Source organism: Pinus tabuliformis, chromosome Q, assembly GCF_031772625.1.
Source record: "Pinus tabuliformis cultivar Carrire ecotype Pingquan chromosome Q, CPIR1, whole genome shotgun sequence".
Classification (NCBI taxonomy): domain Eukaryota; kingdom Viridiplantae; phylum Streptophyta; class Pinopsida; order Pinales; family Pinaceae; genus Pinus; species Pinus tabuliformis.
In genome coordinates this window covers 1,291,698,177-1,291,719,477 of record NC_142296.1, presented here as the reverse complement: position 1 = coordinate 1,291,719,477, position 21,301 = coordinate 1,291,698,177, and positions in this window count along the sequence as shown.

The following is a 21,301-nucleotide window of genomic DNA, read 5'->3' as shown; positions in this document are numbered from 1 at the left end:
AGGAAAAATCTATGTGCCTAACAATGATGAAATAAAAGGCATGATAATGAGTGAACTCCACACTAAGCCCTACTCAGGACACCCATGATAAAAAAACACCCTTACAACCATCATAATATGCTACTATTGGTTGAACTTGAAGAAAGAAGTAACATAATTAATTGAAAAATGCATGGAATTCCATTAGGTAAAGGTTCAATGCAGGCATCTTGCAGGATTAGTAGAACCTATCCCTATCCTAGATTGGAAGTTGGAGGTAACATCTATGGATTTTATCACAAGAATACCCAAAAAAATGAAGCAACACGACACAATCATGGTAGTGGTGGACAAGCTTAGCAAGGTAGTTCATTTTGTGGTGGTCAAATCCACCCATTTTTCTAGTGAAATAGCACAAATTTTCATAAGAGAGTTCATGAAGCTGCATGGCATCCCCAAAAGGATCGTGTTTAACAAGGATGTTAAATTTACTTCTAGATTTTAAAACGAGCTATTCATAGGATTAGGGACACAAGTATCATTCAACACCACGTATCATCCACAGATAGACAAGCAACTAAAGAATATCAATCGGATCATTGAAGACATTTTAAGGATGTATGTGATGCATCAGCCCAAAAAATGGGAAGAGTGTCTTCCACTTGTGGAATTTTCATATAAAAACAAACACAATGAATCCATAAGGATGAGCCCCTTTGAAGCATTATATGGGAGGAAATGAAATACTACTATTATCTGGAGTGATCTAGTTAACATAATTCATGTAGGACCTGATATGCTCAAGGATATGGAACATACAATTCAAATCATAAGGAAACATTTGAAGGTGGCACAAGATAGATAGAAGAGCTATGCAGATAAGCATAAGATCCAAAAGGAATTCCAAGTCGGGAAGCACGCTTATCTGAGGGTTAAGCCCGAAAGGAGTTCCCTACGGATGGCGACATGTGCCAAACGGGAACCCAAATACTTTGGGCCATTTGAAATACTTGAAAGGATAGGACCAGTAGTGTATAGACTGGTGTTACCTTCCTTAGTTAAAGTTCATGATGTTTTTCATGTTTCCTTACTTAAAAAATATGTACACGATTCTAATCTTGTGATTGATTGGTCTTTGCTATAGGTGGAACTAAACATAGATTTCCAACCAGACCCGATATGTCTTCTGCACCGAAGGAGTCTCATACTCTAGAATCATGATATATAGCAAGTCAAGGTATAGTGGAAGCACCTTGGCCCAGAGGAGGCCGCGTGGGAAATGGTTTATGCATTGAAAGTTAGTTATCCTTCCTTGTTTAATGATTAGAGCAAGTATGTAAATTTGTAAATATTGTATAGAGCTATGTGTATAAAGCTCCACAAAACAATATGTAGTGCATTTTGATTCTATGATTGTACATGGAAAATTGAACACCGAGGATGATGTTCCCTTAAGGGGGAGGGGATTGTCATAGGCCCACCCATAGTTCTCATGCAATGGCATCATAACCACGTTGTAAATATTGTATGAAAAATTTAAATCAAATTGGCACTGAGTCAGGGGACAAGGATTCTAGAGCTAGTGAGGGAGTCACTTGTTTGGGACATCATGGTTTCTTGTGCAAGGGAGAAACCTGGAATGCATGATAGCCATTGAATATTGACTGGTGTAGGGATTGAATAAAATAACTCTTGGAATTAAATAAGTGAGAAAAGAGGTATGCAGACCCATGACACTTGGGCAACAATCAGAAGAAAAAAGGACGAGAGTTTTATGAGAGGATACACTTTGCAGGCTAATAACGATGCAATAGTAGTGAAGACCGAGAAGGAGCCAAAGAAAGAGAAAGGAGGTGTAAAAGAGTGAGATATTCAAAATAATAAAGAGAAGTTACATATATATAGAGAGAGGGCGAAGAAAAAAAGTGGAAGTGCAACATGATCTCTCCACGGGTAGGTAGGCAGGAAATTCCTAAGAGAAGAGAAGAGAAGGGGAATGACTCTCGATCACTGCATGCTATTTGTTGAGTTGCTAATCTCTAGAGCCCTATAAAATATTGGAGCCCTCAAAGCATGTGGGTTGAAATAGAATCCATAGAGCCCTGTAATAGCTTGGGTGACTTGAGGCTATGGGTTGAGACAAAGGTCCATGGAGCTCTGTAAAAACTTTGTTTCGTGGAGGTTACGGGTTGTAATAGAATATCTAGAGACCTGTAACATCTTCAGTCCCCTCGAGTCTGTGGGTAGAGATAGAAAACTCGATAACCCTGTAAACAACTTGGGTAGAGGCCATCTTAAAGCAAAAGCTAAGGAAGACCAGAACATAGACCAGTGGTTAACGTCCAAATGGTATAGTGGATTTTGGACTCCCTTGAAGGGGGTGCATCTCTATTTGATCACCTTGGGGTGAGGTTGGGCACCTCTGGACTCCTCGTGTCGACTAAGTAAGAAGATTCAAGTTGGTGGGATTGAGGAAGGAAGTCCTCTAGAGTTCTGAAATAAGTGGCAGATTAGTGTGCTAGTCCCTAAAGCAAGCACTCCCCCCAGACTCTAGAATCTAGCTCAGGGTTGATGACTACAAGTAAGTGTGACCACAATTGTCTATGGTTGGGTGGAGAGTCCTTGTCCCAAAATTAGATGCCCTGTCTATTCTAAGATAAGTAACTATGTATTTTGTTTAATGTATCATGAATGATGTTACTGTGTTATTGATAATGGTTTGAACTTAGGGACCACAATGTGTTGATGGAACTAACATATATGTTACCTTCCTTGTGGGATGTGTTAAGAAATTGTTATCCACGCATTTTTATGAAATGAATATATGTATGAACGTGCGAGAAGGCCAAGATGATATATATATATATATATATAGATATAATATTTGCTAATGACAAACATGAAACATTTGGCACATAACAACGTAATAATTGCATGTTAAGTAAGAAAAATGATAATATAACACCAAGCCATGAGAGCTCAAGTTGATTCTTGAATAATAGTGGGTTTTGAGACCCTTTCATTAACACAAGATTACACAAGACACCTTTTGCATCGTACGGTCTGTATTTTTCTTGTGAGACCCCCATGGTCAATTACAAATCGTTGAGTTTCTTGAGAGCATGGCCTCAATGTTGTAAGGAGTTTTTCCATCGTATCAATTAAGCCACCAACTCTACCTGAATTTCCCTCAACCTTGCATTTTGAGTAAGATGTATAACTGTCATTTGCGTCCCAGTGTGGATGTAGAGCCACTGGAGGGACCTGTTTATCAGCATGGAGCTATTTGCACGCCCAACACAAGGTATGACATTGTCAGCATGTGGTAGGTGAGGTTGGAAACTCCTAGGAGCCTACACCAAGCATGTGGTAGCTAGTCTACAGAAGAGAACCTACATCTCCCATGGTAGCATCCCCTCCCTGTGGGACGAGAAGACTCGCAGACCAAGAACTTGCTCGAGAACCAATCTCTCAAGGTCTAGAGGGATAACGTCGTAAACCCCCCTAGGAAACCATGAGTATCATGGTGAACTCGTAAAATGAATTTGGACATCTGCCAGACTCCTAAGGATAAAATATAGCTGACAAGGTTGGTTTAGAGGAGTCAGAGGAGCTGTAGAGCTTGTAGTCAAGAAGGATGCCAAGTTCTCCATCTAAGGCATTTATCAAGGTAGAATTGAAAGCCATTTAATGAATCATGGAGGGAAGGAGTAGGAAGACCTTGTCGTGGCTCAGAGGATGGAGGCCCTAAAATTATAAAAGAGGTGGGAAACCTTATCCACAAAATGATGAAAACCCTAGTCAAGGGGATTTCTGATTGCTGGAGTGGGATTCCCTTCACGAGATTAGTCAGAATGACATGGCAGAAAGTCATAGAAATTTTTTTACAAAAAATAAGTTAAATTAAGAGCTTGGGACTTAACTGTTGAGGGCACTGAGGATCTGTTAAGAAATGGTAATGAAAGTTTCTCTATTACTTGGTTTGTTACGTGAGGGAAGTCTAGGGTAAGGGGTCACCCCAGAAGCCCAGAAGGTCGGAACCCCAATGAAATTGTGCGACTGACTCCTTAATAGCGTCTAGGTTCAAGGGGTCTAGAACATATTGAAAAGCGAGGCCAAATACAAATTCTTTGGCCCAATGATTTTCTCTTCAAGAGGAGATAACATTTGCATGCCATCTTGAGGACACGTGGCCAATAGTTAGGAGCCCAGGTTTCCAACGAATCCACCTACTGGATGACTCATGGAAATCCCTTAGGTTGGCACAAGGCATGGTCAACATCAAAGTTATGTCACTCATCTAATAGGTCAGGTATTGAGGAAGACCCGACACAGAGTTTTGATGCATTCGAAGAGCCAGAGAGATGTGACATGTCAGCCAGGTGGGTCAATTCTCGGTGGGGAGCCTTGCACTAGGATAGTGGGCATTGAGAAGGCCCAAGAGCTGAGAGTAATGTATCTGTACACATATATAACCAAACAAAAAAAAATACATAATAATAATAATATACTTAAAGGAAGGAAGTGCGCATGAAAATTTGATCTTACCCTACTCTGTCAATTTGTCAAGGGGTTGGGTACGTTACAAATGATGTGGATGACTATGTCATGTTGATGATTTAACATATGCTATTATGTAAATGAATAACACTATGAAATATTGTTATTAATGATTATCGAGTATGATAGGAAACCACCAGATGCACTTGCATGTGATGAGTTGACGACATCTGGTTTGATGGAATTGAATATTTTGTCTTTGAAATTTTAAAATTCAGTTTGAATCTTGCTATAAATTCTAATGACATGTTAGTGGCTACAAACATAGGTTAGTTTCCTGGACGAATGACTCTCACATGGGTGATGGGGTTGTACAAATAAATGGAACTCCATGGGAGGGGTGGGACAATGTCACTGATTTCACTCGCTAACACTCCCGCTATGACTTGGGCTAGAAGGGGTGGGAAAGTGTTTATGATTTAACCCCCTGACACACCTGCCATGGCTTGGAATGGAAGGGGTGGGACACCTTTGCCTTAAAGATCATGATGTCATAGGGGCAGGTCCAAAATTGTGTCGCTCACGAGGATTTTACTGAGGGTTGCGCATCAAGAAGAATTCCTTGATTCCCAACACCATTAGTCTCACCATATATGGAAACATGAGAGATGATAACAGTCTCTATCATTACACCTAGATTTTTCCCCTTGTAGTCAATGAATGCTTGGAGGGGCAACAACGCGGCAACCTTGGAACTTCAAGGGAATTTATTTAAGGGCACCACCAACTTTTCACCCTTGGAATCAAAAATAAATTGTTAGGCATGGCACCTTTGGAAATTCAAAATGAATTTATTGAAGGGCACGATTGACTTGGCACCCTTGGCATAAAAATGAAACTACTAAATATAATCAAGATATCAATATCCTACCAATTCACATCAGGTGGTAAATAAGGTTAGAACAAAGGAAATTAAATCAAGAATAAAACTTGGGGTAAAGAGAGGATAGGAAGAAATAAAGATATTGTACCTTGAGAACTCTACCCTTCCGATGTTGGAAAATATTAGGTAGATAATGTACATAAGTATTTTAATAGGTAAAAGGGGGGGAGAGGGACATAGAGCTAATTATAAAATTTAATCCTAAAATAGTTAAACTTCTTTAAGAAAAGAGGGTGGTGAATAAAAAGTAAATATTAACAAATTAAATTAGAGAAATTTAAAGAACCTCCATGTGGTAAGAGCCAACATAAGAATATCCATCTAAGAGGAAAATTGTGATAAATTAGAAGGAAATTAGGGGACCAAATCTAACACTTTTTAGTTGACTTCAGTAGTGAACACATTAAGGAGTAGAAAAGCGGGATCAAGAGATAACTGGGAGAACATGAAATAGGGAGTCTTGTTAAGGTGAGTAAATATATTATTTTTCAATTAAAATTTAAGTAAATAATTTTGGAGAGCCTTGGTGAGAGGGTGACACATAGGTGGGTGAATAATCAAACTTTTGGATTGATAAAAATAAATAATTATGAATGAAGCGTCAAGTGTTACCTGTGAAGCCTCCTATAAAAGAAGGGGCAAGCTATGGGAGAGGGGAATTTTTCTTACCCTATTGTTGGATGGATGAGATTATGTCATTGTGAGTGGCTACAGACTATAGTGAGTTTTTTTGAGGTGGAGGGATTTAGAGATGGTATTGTTGAGCCAAGGAGTGCTCACCTCTATTAGCTAGCACACTTACTCTATTGTGCAACCCCATTGCAACTCAGGGGTTGGCAAGGAAGAATAGTACCCAACGAGTAGGTTGGGAGGTCAACCGGTGGGTCACTAACATTTGGTCGGAGCACATTAATATTCACACTTGGATGCAAATGCCATCAAGGGAGTGAAAGTAGTGGAAAGGCTAAGATTGAATCTCTCTCCGGGTGAACAATACGCGTTGTATTCGTGATGTTTTATTACATGATTTTGTTGTATCTATGGTTAATATAATGTAAAAATATATGATATGCGGAATTCATTGTAATTCATCGGCATTTGATTTACATCCCTTAATATCTATAAGTTTCCAATGTCAGTGGGTTTTTAAGGTGTTTTATGATCTTGGTATGGATGTTGCTAGCTAATGATTAGTTAAATTAAAATTACTTATTTGCTTAAGGTTGTAATCTAAGCTTAACCACATTTTTTATTTCTTCAGTTTGTATATATATATATATATATATATATATATATAGATATATATATATAGATATAGATATATATATATATTTTGCATGGACACTTATGATTAGATATTTGTTCTTTGCTACTCAAAGATAATCTCTTATAGGAATTTATGTTCCACTTATTGTTACCCTAACCTTTTTGAGGTTTTATTCTTAAATCTTGTTTATTAAGTCTCAACTAAGTTAAGCCCTTTTTGTTTTCTAAGTAGCTTATATTGTAGAAGCGTTAGCTATGAGTTACATGTACTAAGGGTTTTTGCAACTACTCTTCAAGGGTTATCATTCCTCATGTAGGTATTGCATATGTTAAAGGCTAGTGTAGAAAATATCCTTTTACACTCGCCTACCACTCTATTACACCTACTCATTCCCTTCTTTTGATAATATAATATATAGAAGTAAATCAGAAAACTAACCAAAAAAAATAAAAAGATCTTAAATAATTAAAAAAAATTAAAACAAAACAAAAAAAAAATTAAAAAACTATTAAAACTAAATTAAAAAAAAAAAAACATAAAAAAATATAATAAACCTAAAAAAAAAATAATCAAATTTAAAAAAAAAAAAAAAAAAAACATAATTAATTAAAAAATTTAGAACAATAATATTAAAATATTAAAAAAAATTATTAACAAAACTTTATAAAAAGAAAGAAATATTAAAAAAATAAAAAAAATTTGAGGCAGCCTCGCCCATGGGCTCGGGGGCACGACTCCAAGCGGGAGGAGATATGTGTAGCTCCGCCCGCCCAGGGCCACACCCCCTTGGCCCCTGTGCGGGGTTAAGATCCGATTCTCAGGATGGGATCTCATCCCTACCTAGGGGCCTGGGGGAGCAGCCATGGGCAACCAGAGTTGCGTGCAGCTCCGCCCGCCCAGCGCTGCGGCCCCCCTAACTAGTGGGTAAGGCTACATCAATTTTTTATTTTTATTTTTAATTTTGTTAATATTTTTTTTTTAAGTTTTATTAATATATTTTTTTAAGATTTTAGTATTGTTGTTCTAAAATTTTTAATTAATTATGTTTTCTTTTAAATTTTTTTTTTTTTTTTAATTTAGTTTTAATAGTTTTTTAATTTTTTTTGTTTGATTTTAATTTTATTTTTAAATTATTTCAAATATTTTTAATTTTTTTTTTGGTTAATTTTCTAGTTTTTGTTTTTTAAATGGTTTGTTTTTATTTATTTTTTTAATAGATTTTTAAAATTGTTGTATTTTTATTTATTTATTTTTATAGTTTTTTTTATTTTTATTTTTTTCAATATTTTATAGTTTACAAGATATATTGTTTTTTTGAAAACATGTTTTTGTTATTATTTATTTTTTATATATTTTTAATTTATTTTTCATTTTTTAATTCTTATCTTTTATAGGTTAATTTTGTTTTTTTTTTTTTTTTTAACATTTTGATGATATTTTTTGTTTGTTTGTCTTTTTTAGGTTAATTTTGTCTTTTTTTTGTTGTCTTTTTTATATATTTGATTTTTTTTGTCCTTTTCTTTAATTTCATGTTTTTAATATATATTTTTATTTACTTTTTGTTAATTTTTTTTACTTTTTTTTGTTTTTTTTTCATTGTTTTAGTTTTAATTTTAATTTTTAAACATATGTTTTCATTATTCTTTTGAAATTTTAATATCATTTTTTCAAAATTTTGAAAATTTATTGTAAAAGAAAAGCAGACGTTATTTCAACATCAACACTTTTCATTTTCAGGGTGTTTTTTGCACAATTTTTGCACAAAATATTGGTTTTCACTGCCATTTTTAAAACATGTTAAAAGTTTACTATGGAAAAAAAATGTTATTCCAACATCAACCCTTTTCATTTTCAAGTTGATTTTTAATTTTTTTGAGGGATTGTTTTGCTAGAGTTCTCCTTTTGAGGTTATAGTTCTCGTTTCAAATTTTACATTGTTTAGCCGTTGCTTTGTTAAGGATATTTAAGTAACACAACAATTTATAACAAAGATTTTGATATTTACTAGGAACACTTCAATAACTTAAATGATATAATGCTAACTATTTATTCTTCTTTTCTTAGGCATACAACCATATTATACCTAAAACAAATTTTAATGGATTTCAAACCAAACCATTTGTTCACTTATCTAAATACTTGAAAATACAACATGAGCAAACATGTTCCTCCTAGCCAAATGAACTACTATTACAACAATTCCCCTAGATCCTTAGGCTTCCTTACTGCCAAAATTGATAACCAGTACATGCATTTTCTTCCTACTTAAACCCTAGCAACATCCTACTAGTTTAATGTCTAAAACCTTAATTTTTTGTTATGTATAATACTTTCTATTGGAAATTCCCACTTCCTTCATCCCACAAAATTTTCTCTCTCTCACAATCTATCTTTTTTCCACCTTGGTTGATATTTTTCTCCCATCACACATTGCCCTTGTGGTTAGGAATCTTGGGAATGTTGGAGGTTTAAATTATGACATTTTTCATTTCAGAAACTTCCGACTCCTTAGGTTTCAATTGATTTAACCAGTTCCTGAATGCAAGGAAGTCGAATCACCCACGTGCTAGCTCCCACAATATTTTCAAATAAACAATATTTTATTTATGATGACATATAAATATACATATATCACTAAGAATATCCATATTTAGTTTGGGCCCCGTGGCAAGTATTTTTCATAAAATATTTACAAGAAATATAAAGCCATAAGGTCTAATAAAAAAAGATAATTACCTAAAGGGAACTACACCCATGGGGCATTAAGTAGACGGTGAAAGGATGTTTTGATAAGACATTTAGTGGTGTAAAGATCACTGATTTGAAACTCCATGGGAAAAAATATAGCCATCCTAAGAGATGATGTGTTCCAAGCTGGGTGCAATTCCTGAGTGATTTTGACAGCTTAGATGCCCCTGTGTCATAGATGCTCAAGAGATAGGTTGGATTAGATTCCCTTGGGTCATGACTACTCAAGCCACAGGTTAGGCATGCCAATCATCGTAGGTTTCACATAACCTAGCAAACAAAAAATATATATACTAAATTGGAACTAGAATAACTAAAAAAGGTTTACATGTCAAAAAATTTCATCCCATTTAGTGATTGATAAATCCGTGGTTAAAATGGATCTATATTGGCTTTCTCTCTCTCTTTCTCCCTCTCACTATATATAGACCATGTGTTAGTTTTCATTGTTTAAATTGTATTTTTGAATGTTTTATTATTATTAATTTTCTATATTAAAAATTAAATTAATTACACATTTATCTCTTATCAAGAAGTAACTAAATTATTTACCCCTAATGGGGGTGACTGAACATCAACACAGTTGCCAAATGAGTGGCCTTTGGGACCTGCTCTGGCTCCACGCACACATTAATTCTACATCATACAAAATTTGGGTATTCACTCTACCGATACGAGGGAAAATATTTCTCTCCCCATGGATATTCTTGCAGGCAGGTTTGGAACGAAGTTCGTTGCAGAAGCTCAGGTGTTGAATTTTGGCAAGTGAGGAGTGCGGGTTTGCATCCATGGTAGCTCCTCGAGGTTTTGGCCTTGGCTGAGAGGCACTGTAGAGGTTAGAGGCTCTGTGGTTTGGTTTGGAATTTATCGTTTTCTATGTCCTTGGGACACGAGCGTGGAACTGAGTCAGCTCCAAGATTTGGCCTATCGTTGGCTCACGCTCAACAAAATCCTCTCTCCAGGCATTCAAATCTCTGAATGGGGTAAGAAATTTTTGTCTCTCAACTTGTTTTCTTGTCTGTATGTTCCAAAGATTGCTTATGTGGTGATGGGTGGGTGCGAGGTTTCAGGCTTTTTATGGTGTCTCCTAGTCACCTCCTAGTGTGAGGACAACATTTGGGTGACTAGGGAGTGGCCCATGTGTTCTTTCTTGTTTAATTGTGGTTGTGTTGTCTGTGGTGGAGGGCGGCTAGGGTGGTGGAATCGTTTCTTACTGCTTAGACTTCCAATTTGGGAAGTTGTTTGTTTTTCTTGCTTTAGAAGGCGGGTGGTGACTGCCCCGGTGTAGTCTTCTCCTTTGGGGCCGTTTTGTGGTTCTGGTACTTGTGTTGGGTTTTGCAGGTGCTCTATCATTGCTCCTTTGGGGGCTTTCCTCTACCATTTGGTCAACTCAATCCTCTTCTCCATGCCCCGTCAATAGTGTCGCCCTCACCGCGGGGGTGGGAAACAATTTCAGGGGAGGCATCTTGAATTTGGTCTTAATGTGTCCTTAGCGAATTTGGGTAGCCGAGAATCCGAGGATACTTAGAATCTCTCTCCAGTGCATTTTCATGGTCATGTAGTAGTTCCAGTCACCATGGAATCTAAAGTTGAATAGCTCTGACACATCCAAATTAATATTGATATCCTCAGGGGCCACATGTATTTAGTCTCTGACGCCATCTCCATCATATGAATGACCATATTCGCAGTTTAGAAGCGAGGGTGGACCATATTGATTTCCATATGCATGATCAAGTCAGTTTCATTGCAACTCCCCCTTGTATTCCCCCCTCAACCCCTTGATATGCTGTTGTTAGTTATTGCTTCTTTTTTGTTAACTTCAGATATGGTACGACTAGAAAGCCTCCTGGAAATAATGTATGTAAGTTGTCTTTTTAGGTATTTTCCTATCCCCAATCTCAAAAATTCTCGCCGGAATGAGAGAGGAGGGACTGCTAAGATGAACTCTATAAGCCGCATTTTGTCGAAAATCTAATTAAAGCGATTTTGAATGACGAAAAAAAGAGAAGTAAATCAATCGTTTTACTTATATATACACACTTTCTCTCTATATATACATATATAGAGAGACATCATATTGAAATATATTAGTGAATAGGGATATTTTAAATTTTGTATTTTATATTTTAATTACTCTATTATTGTAAAGTTGATAGAAAATTATATTAGAACTAAGTAAGAGTCAATATTTTTTTTTATTACAGGAGACAAATTTTTTTTTGAGTTTTTTTTTAGGAACACTATGTCAACTTAATATTAAACACATACAAAATTACACATTACCGTCATAATAAACTTTAGAATGTACGTCTAATCTACCAACCTACCGTTATAACCATAAAACCCAAAATTAATTTAAATAATATCACTAATTAAGAAAATTAAAGATACTATTTCCAAACCTCCAAACAAATTTTCGAAATTTATATAAAAGTATAGTTGTAGTACGCATTTACCGAGTTATTTAATCAAATATCACTATGGGGTTACGTGATCTACACTCATAGTATTTACTGTATAATGGGCATTCCAATTGCAAGGAAACTCGAAAGGGTGATTTATTCTTACACTCTTAGGATCATCTAGACGTGTGGGACTCAATAATCCACCAAGCTCGCTCATTTGGTTTTGTCTTTTAATCCACCAACCTTGTTCATTATGGTTTTGTCTTTTAATCACCAACCTGGTTGATTATGGTTTTGTCTTTTATGTTATGTTTTGTTAGGTTGAAGATTGTGTTTCAATCAAATATTTATGTATTTTGAAGAATGCAAATCGAACTTGGACAATATATCAACTTTAAATGTAGTTGGCGCATTTGTCCTGTCAATTAGTATGTTTATAGTCATGTTATTGGCGGTTAAATTATTATTATTTCTTAAGTCAGTGAAAGATAATAAAATTATTATTATTATTTGGGTTATTGAAAATGATATAATTTTTATCGTTTATCTCAAAGAATTATTATTATTATTATGTTTTAATCTTAGATTTAGATGTGAGAGAATTATTATTATTATTATTATTATTATTATTATTATTATTATTTAATTTTAGATTTAGATGTATTTTTATAAAATAAGGTTTAAAGTCAAAAAAAACATATATTTATTATAAATTCAAGATATCATATTCATAAATTAAATTTGTATGGAGAGAATAAAACAAAATTTCTCAACTATCTGATTTAATCCAATTAACAATTATTATTAATTGTTATGTGTAAATGTTAATTATTAATATTAATTATTAATTTTCATCTTGATTTTATGGTAGACTTTCACTTTTGCTAAATGATTGTGATTTTTAAGCAACAACATATTACTTAAATAGTAGTCTAAGTAGTCCAAACACACTGCTTTTTTGCCTCGAAACCATGGAAATTCCGGCAAGATTTTCATAAACTCTAGGAGAGATTTTTGTAAATCCCTTTTTGGTTCCCTAGAGGTTTTTGATGGTGTTAATCGATTGCCACCATCAAAAACATGATTCAAACATTATAGGTGCAAGATTTTTTGAATTATTTTTGCCCATATTCCCGCCACTTTTGACCATCCGAACAATTCAGCCTTGATAAACACTTCCATTACCTAATAATATATAAATGATTATCCTATCAAAAGAATTTTCAAATCTTAATCTAAAAATATTTTATTTCAATTTAAATATGGACAAACACAATAACATTCCATTAAATTTAATATTTTTTAAAAACATTTAAGTTTATTATCACATAAAACTAAATATTATATTAATAATAATTTAATATCTTATTTCAAAAATTAATAATTTAATCTTCTATTTTAAATTATTATTATTAATTACCAATTCATCTATCTTAAATAAAAATAATTATATCTACTGCATCTAATATCTTGATATTTCATATCCAAGATTTTAATCTCTATTTACTAATGTTAAATGGTCAAATATAAATGTATGTCGAGACAAAACATAAATTGCGTTTTCCACTATTGGTAAGTGAGCATCACATTGTGGATTTGAATTTGAATGCTTTACGTTGTTCATAGGAACTGACCTTTGAAACCAATCTACAATCTTGATATAGACACCCTTGATGTTTTAGTCAAGTTTGGCACTTAATGGTTAACCCTCAGCCATCTTTCTAATGGTTTTGTCTCGTCCCTTATACATACTTTTCTTCAAGACCATATATGCGTAAAAAATAAATTATAGAATTTTAAATTTAATTGTATTTTTATTAAATTACAATATAAGATTTAAATCTTTATATAAAAATAATTTTATTTTATATATTGATTAATGAAATATTAATTTTAAATTCAAATATTTAAAAAGAATTGCAAGAAGGAAAAATGACTCGATATATGTGAAAATTGAATATTATTTAATAGAAATATTTGAAAACTTTGTTATATAAGTGTAACCTTCACATAAATTAATATGAGTTAAGAAAATGAAAATAAATTTTATAAAAAGTTTAAGGATCTGTTGTTGTTGTTCGTAAAGGAGTTGTTGAAAGTTAATATAAGGTTTTAAAAATTAATATAATGTTTTTAAAGATGTTATAATGTCATATATGAGTTGTGAATTAATTGATTTGAGTGGAGCGTAGTTTTTATTAAGTGTTAGATTTAAATTTTATGGAGAAAAGTTGAAGATAGAAATTATTTTTGGGGGAATTAAAATATTCCAATAAATAGCTAAGTTTAACTAAGTTTTATTGTAGGCATTTTTTTATAGGTAATTGTTCTATGGGTATCTTATTGTCTTTAGATCATTCTTCCATTAAATAGATTGGCTAGCCATCACTATCTGAAAAAATAAAAAATATTAGAATGTTTTGTAGAGTTCGAGTTATTTTGTAGATGAGTTTATATACTTTTTATGTTTACAATTTAATTTATGTAACAATTAAATTGTAATTTATAAACGATTTAAATTAAACAATATTATTTATCATTAAAAATAATAATATAAATAAAAATTACATAATTATGTTTATTTTATAATTAGTAAAAATAATACAGTGATATAAAAGATTTAGATGTAAATATTATATAACATAATTTTATATCACTTGTTTTATATAGAAAAATAATTAAAACTCATGGAAATCTTATATTTTGTATGTAATTATTTTACTTTTAAAAAATATTTTATAGTAAATCTTATATTAAGTAATTTAAAATCCATATCAAGTAATATATTTTAATATCAACTTTATATTTATATATATATATATATATATATATATATATATATATATATATATAAGGGCAAGAAAATGAAAGAAAAAAAATATATTTTAATATTGACCATAAATAAAATATTTCAATGTTCATTTTCTATAAAATAAGGTCACATGCAATCTGTAATTTCACCCCTGATCAATTTAGAATTGACAAGTGTGCCTCTTAAAATAAAAAATAAAATATTCTCTAAATAGAAATATAATGTCAACTATAATAAAAAAGAAAAATGAATATACTTGTTTACTTAGTATTAATTAAAAGCATTAAAACATAAATAGTCCTAATCTTAGTATGATAACTTGATTTTTTGTTGATTAAGCTACGAGGTGCATTCTACAACCTAGTATGAAGGCAATGTGTATTTTTTTTGTCGTTAAGTGTCATTTCCAAAATGAAGGTTAAATATAGTGTAGAGAATGTCAGCTATAATAAAAACATATATAGATGAATATACATATTCATCTAGTTTTAATTAAAAACATTATCAAACATCAATCATCTATCCTTCAATACCCTCATTACAACCCAATATGAAAGAGACATGGTAAACATATTTAACTTTCATTCTCATGATTAGATATATATATATATATATATATATATATATATATATATATATATATATATATATATATATATATATATATATATATATATATATATATATATATATATATATATCTTACATTTTCTTTCTAAATATAGTGTAGAGAATGTCAACTATAGTAAAAACATAGGTGAATTTACATATTTATTTAGTTTTAATTAAAAACATTATCAAACATCAATCATCTGTTTCTCAACGCCATCAGTACAACCCAATATAAAAGAGACATGGTAAAAATATTTAACTTCCAGAATAAAATATTTCTATGTTAAGTCTTTATATATATAAAGATAGATATATTACATTTTCATTCTAAATATTTTAGTATATATATATATATATATATATATATATATATATATAAATGAAAATGTTTCAATACAATGAAGGAAGGAGTAATAAAAAGTAAAATAATTTAGTTACATTTTAATCAAATGAAGATGTGTAATTGGTTCACTTGTTCATATAAAATTCATATATGACATTTAAAAAATAATTAATAAAAATAAAGATATACATAATGGATTATAAATAAAATATTTCACTACATGTATTTAAAACTATATTAATAATTGTTATATTCTTAATGCAATTGTTTTTGGAAACTATATATATATATTGGAAGTATTGGTTATGGAGACAAGCCTAAAGTTGAATGAAATATATAAATATTAATATATTATTATGAATGAAATATTATTTATTTCACTTATTTATTTATTTGGAAATAAAAGATGAGCCACCAATTGAGTAGTCAAGCTCCCAACTATCATGAAGCGATTAGGAATTAGTTGTAATCCAAGAAGAAACACTTTTGAATTAGGAATTAGTTGTAGTCCAAGAAGAGACACTTTGAAAGTGACAAAATTTGTAATAGTTAAAAAAAAGAATCCTCCATCTTGCAGGTATTCTTTTCCTATCGTGAGAATCATCATGACGAGAGAAAAAGGTCATCTGGTAAAGAAGAGACATAGATTGTGAGAGAAAAAGAAAATCTGAAGAAAAAGGTTCCAATGGGAGAGAAACACTCGTTCAGGCAAAACATGATTTTTTTTTGGACCTTGTATGGGTAGAAATCTACTAGGGTTTGAGGAGGAAATTTTTATGAAGGTTTATGATTTGATTTGTGACAAAAGGGATGCATGAGGCTTTGGGGTAATTTCTAAAAAAGCAATACATTGGTCTGGTGGAATAAGGTTTTTTCTATTTATTTTGTATACATAAAAAATAATCTGGTAATCTGTATATAGTATTAAATTTACTTATTTGAAAAGTGATTAAATCTCAATTTTGATTTATTTTATAAAAAAAAGCAAGTATAAAATAGAAAATTGATTTTGAATATATATATATATATATATATATATGCAATCCCTGTTTGAGTAACATAATCCTCAAAAGAAATAGACAAATAGAAACTCGAAAGTCAAGAATCATTTGTTCTTCGTTCTCTAATACAAAGTTCGTTCTTAACTATTTGAATTATAGATAAATAAGTAGCCGGTCTGTACTAACAAGACATGGTAAAACATCATCATGCTCCCAAAAAAAATAGAAGTACGGGTTTGGACATGTGAAGGTGCATAGTTTTAAAATATATATATGTGAGAAATTTTTTTATCAAGTTAAAAAAATAAACAAACGTGGAAGTATCTACTTTCTCTTATGAAGATTAAAGTTGTTTGGAAATTATCGTCTTCCTTAGAAAAGGAAACAATTTAAGCCAATATTAAATAAAAGTTTAAAGTTACACCTTATCATTTTTTATGCAAGGAAGTTCGGTTACAACTCAAAATATAGAACATGTACACTGTAAACAATTATCATTTTTTATGCAAGTTCGGTTACAACTCAAAATATAGAGCATGTACACTGTAAACAAAAATATCAATCCTGGTGCCAATGTGTACTCGCCCCCACCGATGGGAAACCATTATACAGAACTCAAGTACATTTTTACAAGTTATAAAAAACCTATTCTTTAAAACTTCAGGTAAACAGTTTGATGCTAAAAACAAAGTAGTATCAGACTCGGCCACCGAGTTTTGTAAACACTAATACAAAATTCCTAGTTCCGAAGTACGTAGGACAAAGTGTGGCTTTGGCCTACATTAAACATACAGTAATGACGGCGCTGCAACAAGAAAGCAAAGGAAAAGGAAAAGGCTGATGCTTACATGGGAAGAACTCGAGTTAAAAAACCCTCGTATCCTCCCCTTTCATAACCCTCAAACAAAAGAACTGGAATTAACCTGCAACCAACATGAATAATATTAGGTGGTGAATTGAATTAAAAAGAGAAGAATTTAAACTAATTTTGGGATTAAACAAAAAAGGTTTCAAATATATGAAATCACCTGAGAGGAATTTAGCGGTAACCAAGAGTCGTGTCACATGTAAATTTGTAATGTCCTTGTGACAGAACTAAATTATGTCAATGTTTGTAAATTAAATAATTAAATACGAAAAGCTTGTGACAGAACTAAATTCTGTCCAGATTTGTAAATTAAGTAATTAAATACGAAAAGAATATATATTCAAAAAAAAAACCAAAAACTGTTGCAAGGAAAAGAGATTCTATGTTTACCATCTGGGCCAGTACATCGTTGGCAAACTGGAAGGAGGCCGAAAACCCTAATCGTATAGAAGGAAAGGGGAGAGGCTATTAGTTTATAAGAAAAGTAATTTTCCCACTTATGGTTTAAGAGAAGCCAAAGAAAATTTCGTGAAATTTCCTTACATGGAACACTATAAAAACCCAATTCGCTTAGAATTGGAACCCATGGCCCAAAACGCTAATCTTGGGCATATGAAGGAAAAATAGAAGAATGTGGGAGAGAGGATGGTTTCTTTGCTTCAGTAAATTATCAATGCCGGGATTATGCTGGGCATACGAAGGAAAAATAGAGGAATGTGGGAGGAGGATGGTTTCCTCCTTGAGCAAATTATCAATGACAGGATTATGTTTGTATTCATAATGAATATGTTGGTAATTTATTTATGTATATATATGTATATGTTATACAAATAAATAGAATTTTTTTTTTATTAAGATATTGTAAAAGTTTTAGTTTTAATATTTAATTTTTTAATTTTTTTAAAGTTTATTTAAAAGTTAATTTGGTTTAAAATTTAGAAAATATTAGTTGAAATTGTAAATTTAAGCTATATAATTTATAAGATAAGTGTCAAAAAAAATTCAAAGTATTCTATCTATTTATACATTGAAAAATATAATTTAAATAATTATATATATATATATATATTAAATGGATTAAATAAGTTAAGTAATTATAAATTATGTATAACTATGATGGAGATTAAATTTATTATACTAATATTACAATTTAATATGGCCAAAATATTTCACACTCTCTGTCATAAATAAATAAAATATTTAGATTACTACAATTTAATATAATTTTATATCAATAAGTAAAATATTTAAACCTCTGCCACTTTATCTCATTGTGCATTGTCGATTTATGTGTCAGACGATCAAAAAAATTTCCATCTCTATAGATAAAAATCTAAAAATAATTGTTTAAAACTACGCGATCAATGATATAGTATTTTGTATCTCATATCTTCTTTCACTCATATATCAGGATGGCCATTTTCAAAAACTTTCTCTGCCCAAAAATAACTTCAAGAGATCGTCTGCTGGAAAATATGGAGAGAAGAAGAATTCCGTAGAATGTTTCTTTGGAGTTGCTCCAGTACAGGTACCTTAACTACTTCGAACTTATATATTCTGTCTTTTTCAGTTTGCCGTTTTCTATTTATCTTTCTTGTTTAAGCTGTGACAGTCTTGAATTACATGGAGAGTGCAGATGATCGGATCCAGGGAAGGAACGTGTGCCTTTTACAAGCAGTGTCCTCTACAAAATAGATACGTTGTGTTTGACTTGCAGGTAATTCTTTTGAGAGTCACAATCAATTCATTGACTTGCTTCAATAACACGAGCTTACCGTTAGCACCACCTTCAGACAATTCAAGAAAAATTCGTTTTTATGGCATGAAAGTTCAGGATGAGCCTGTTCTCACCCTGTATAAAACACGCTGCTGGCTTGCTTTCTTTTTTTTTTTTGTAATTTAAGGAATTTTTATTATCTACAAAAAAAAAAAAAAAAAAAAACTGAAAATTACATATTAAGGAACCTTAATCCGCTCATATGGAAAACCGGATTTGTTGGTTCCTCTTCATCATGCATTCGGTACTGTTTTTCTTTTTTCATACCGTCAGAAAAAAACTTACAAGACATTAAACCTTCATAATCAGATTGTCTTCAGAGACTATTTTTTCTAAGAACTACTCAAAGATCTATCTTCACTACTGATTGTTATAACATGCAATCAAATTCCCAAAACAGATATGTAGCAACAAAAATCAAAAAGAGAGAGTTAACTAGCCTCTCAAGTCTCCGCGCTTCCCTTTTTGGTTTCGTTATTGTCCTTGGTTTTTACCAGTTCCTTCAGCATCCCATGTATCTCCTTGATCTGCTCATTCTGTTGACGCATTATAACTTCGACATTAGCCATCTCCTTTCTTGCTGCCAGCGATTCCTGGGCCATCTCCACCATTTCTACAGCGACCTATTCCATTGCCTTGGCCAAAAGGTGCTTCAGGACCCAGTAAATGTGGAGAGCTTGACAGTATAGGGTTAGTCTACCTCTCGTATTGCCTGGATATGGCATCTGAGATTTCCACTCTTCCATCTCAGGTCTGACAGTTCTTCCAAGACTTTGTTTTCCATGACATCTATGATTTTTCGAATGTCTTCATTTGTTTCTTTATTGTAAGCCTGCTCTACCTCATGAGCCGTCCTACGGATAGATTTCCTCCCCCTTTTTTGTTTTTCCCGTGTCTGGTTTCCCTCCTCTCCATTGTTTTCTTGCCGAGGTCGGCCCTTACCTCTTCGTCTGCGTCCTCTCCCTCTTCCGCCTGTTCTACCTCGTTTAACATTTTTACTGCTCTATCCTATTTCAAAAGTCCCCCTCAGGAAACCCTCATCCTGGTTAATCTCCATGTCTTCTGAGCTTTCGACCTCAATTTTGATTCTGCTCCGATCGAATTGTCTGTCTCTGTAATCTTCCCGCTCTGACTGAACTTCTTTATCCCAGCTCGCTGCCATCTTGACTCGCTTAAGTCGTTGGTTTTCATTCCTCTGCTTGGTCTCTCCTTTCCTTGCCACCTTCTTCAATGTCTTGCTGTCTGTCATCCTTCTCTTGTTCCGCCTTATAGTTTTATCGCCACCTTTCTGTTTATGATGCATTTTTCCTCCACTTCCTTTCTCCCTTATTACTTGCATGATACTCTCTGCGATGTTTCTCGAGTTTTGATTTGATTTCCGTACCTACTGCTCTGAATTATCATTAATTACTGTGGTCAGGGAAGTGTGGCCGCCGTCCTTCTGTCCTATCTTTGTTGCCGAATGCTCCTGCCTTGTCATCCTGCTCAGGAGCTCCATGGTTTTTTGATTGCAATTATATTGTTTCATGGGTATCGTGTTCTATGAGTTGTCTTAAACTTTCCCATCTTGTCATCTCCATTTGGTTTGTCCAACTATCATCCACTTTCCCTATTAATTCCTTGCTTCCCCAATTGGCCAAGAAATCCACAAGTTTATTTCCTTCTCGCTTAACGTGAGAGGTGGTCTTGTATTCTATACCTTTCAGTATTTCTTCAATTTCTTGGACCAGGCTCACCGTTCTCCAGCTTTTGGCTACCTGCTCCCACTGTTTCCCTTGTATTAGTTTTTTTATGGTGCTTATAACCAAGGCTGAGTCGCCTTCGATCTCTACCTTTCTATATCCATTTCTTATCGCAATTTTGAGGCCCTGATAAGCTACCATGAATTCCGCTTCATTATTACTCATAGTTCCTCCATGTTCTGCATAAATCCATTCTATATTTCCTTGACTGTCTCTAAAAATTCCTCCGTATCCTGCTGGACTTGGATTCCCCTTTACCGCTCCGTCGAAGTTGAGCTTGATAAACCCTTCTTGTGGCCTT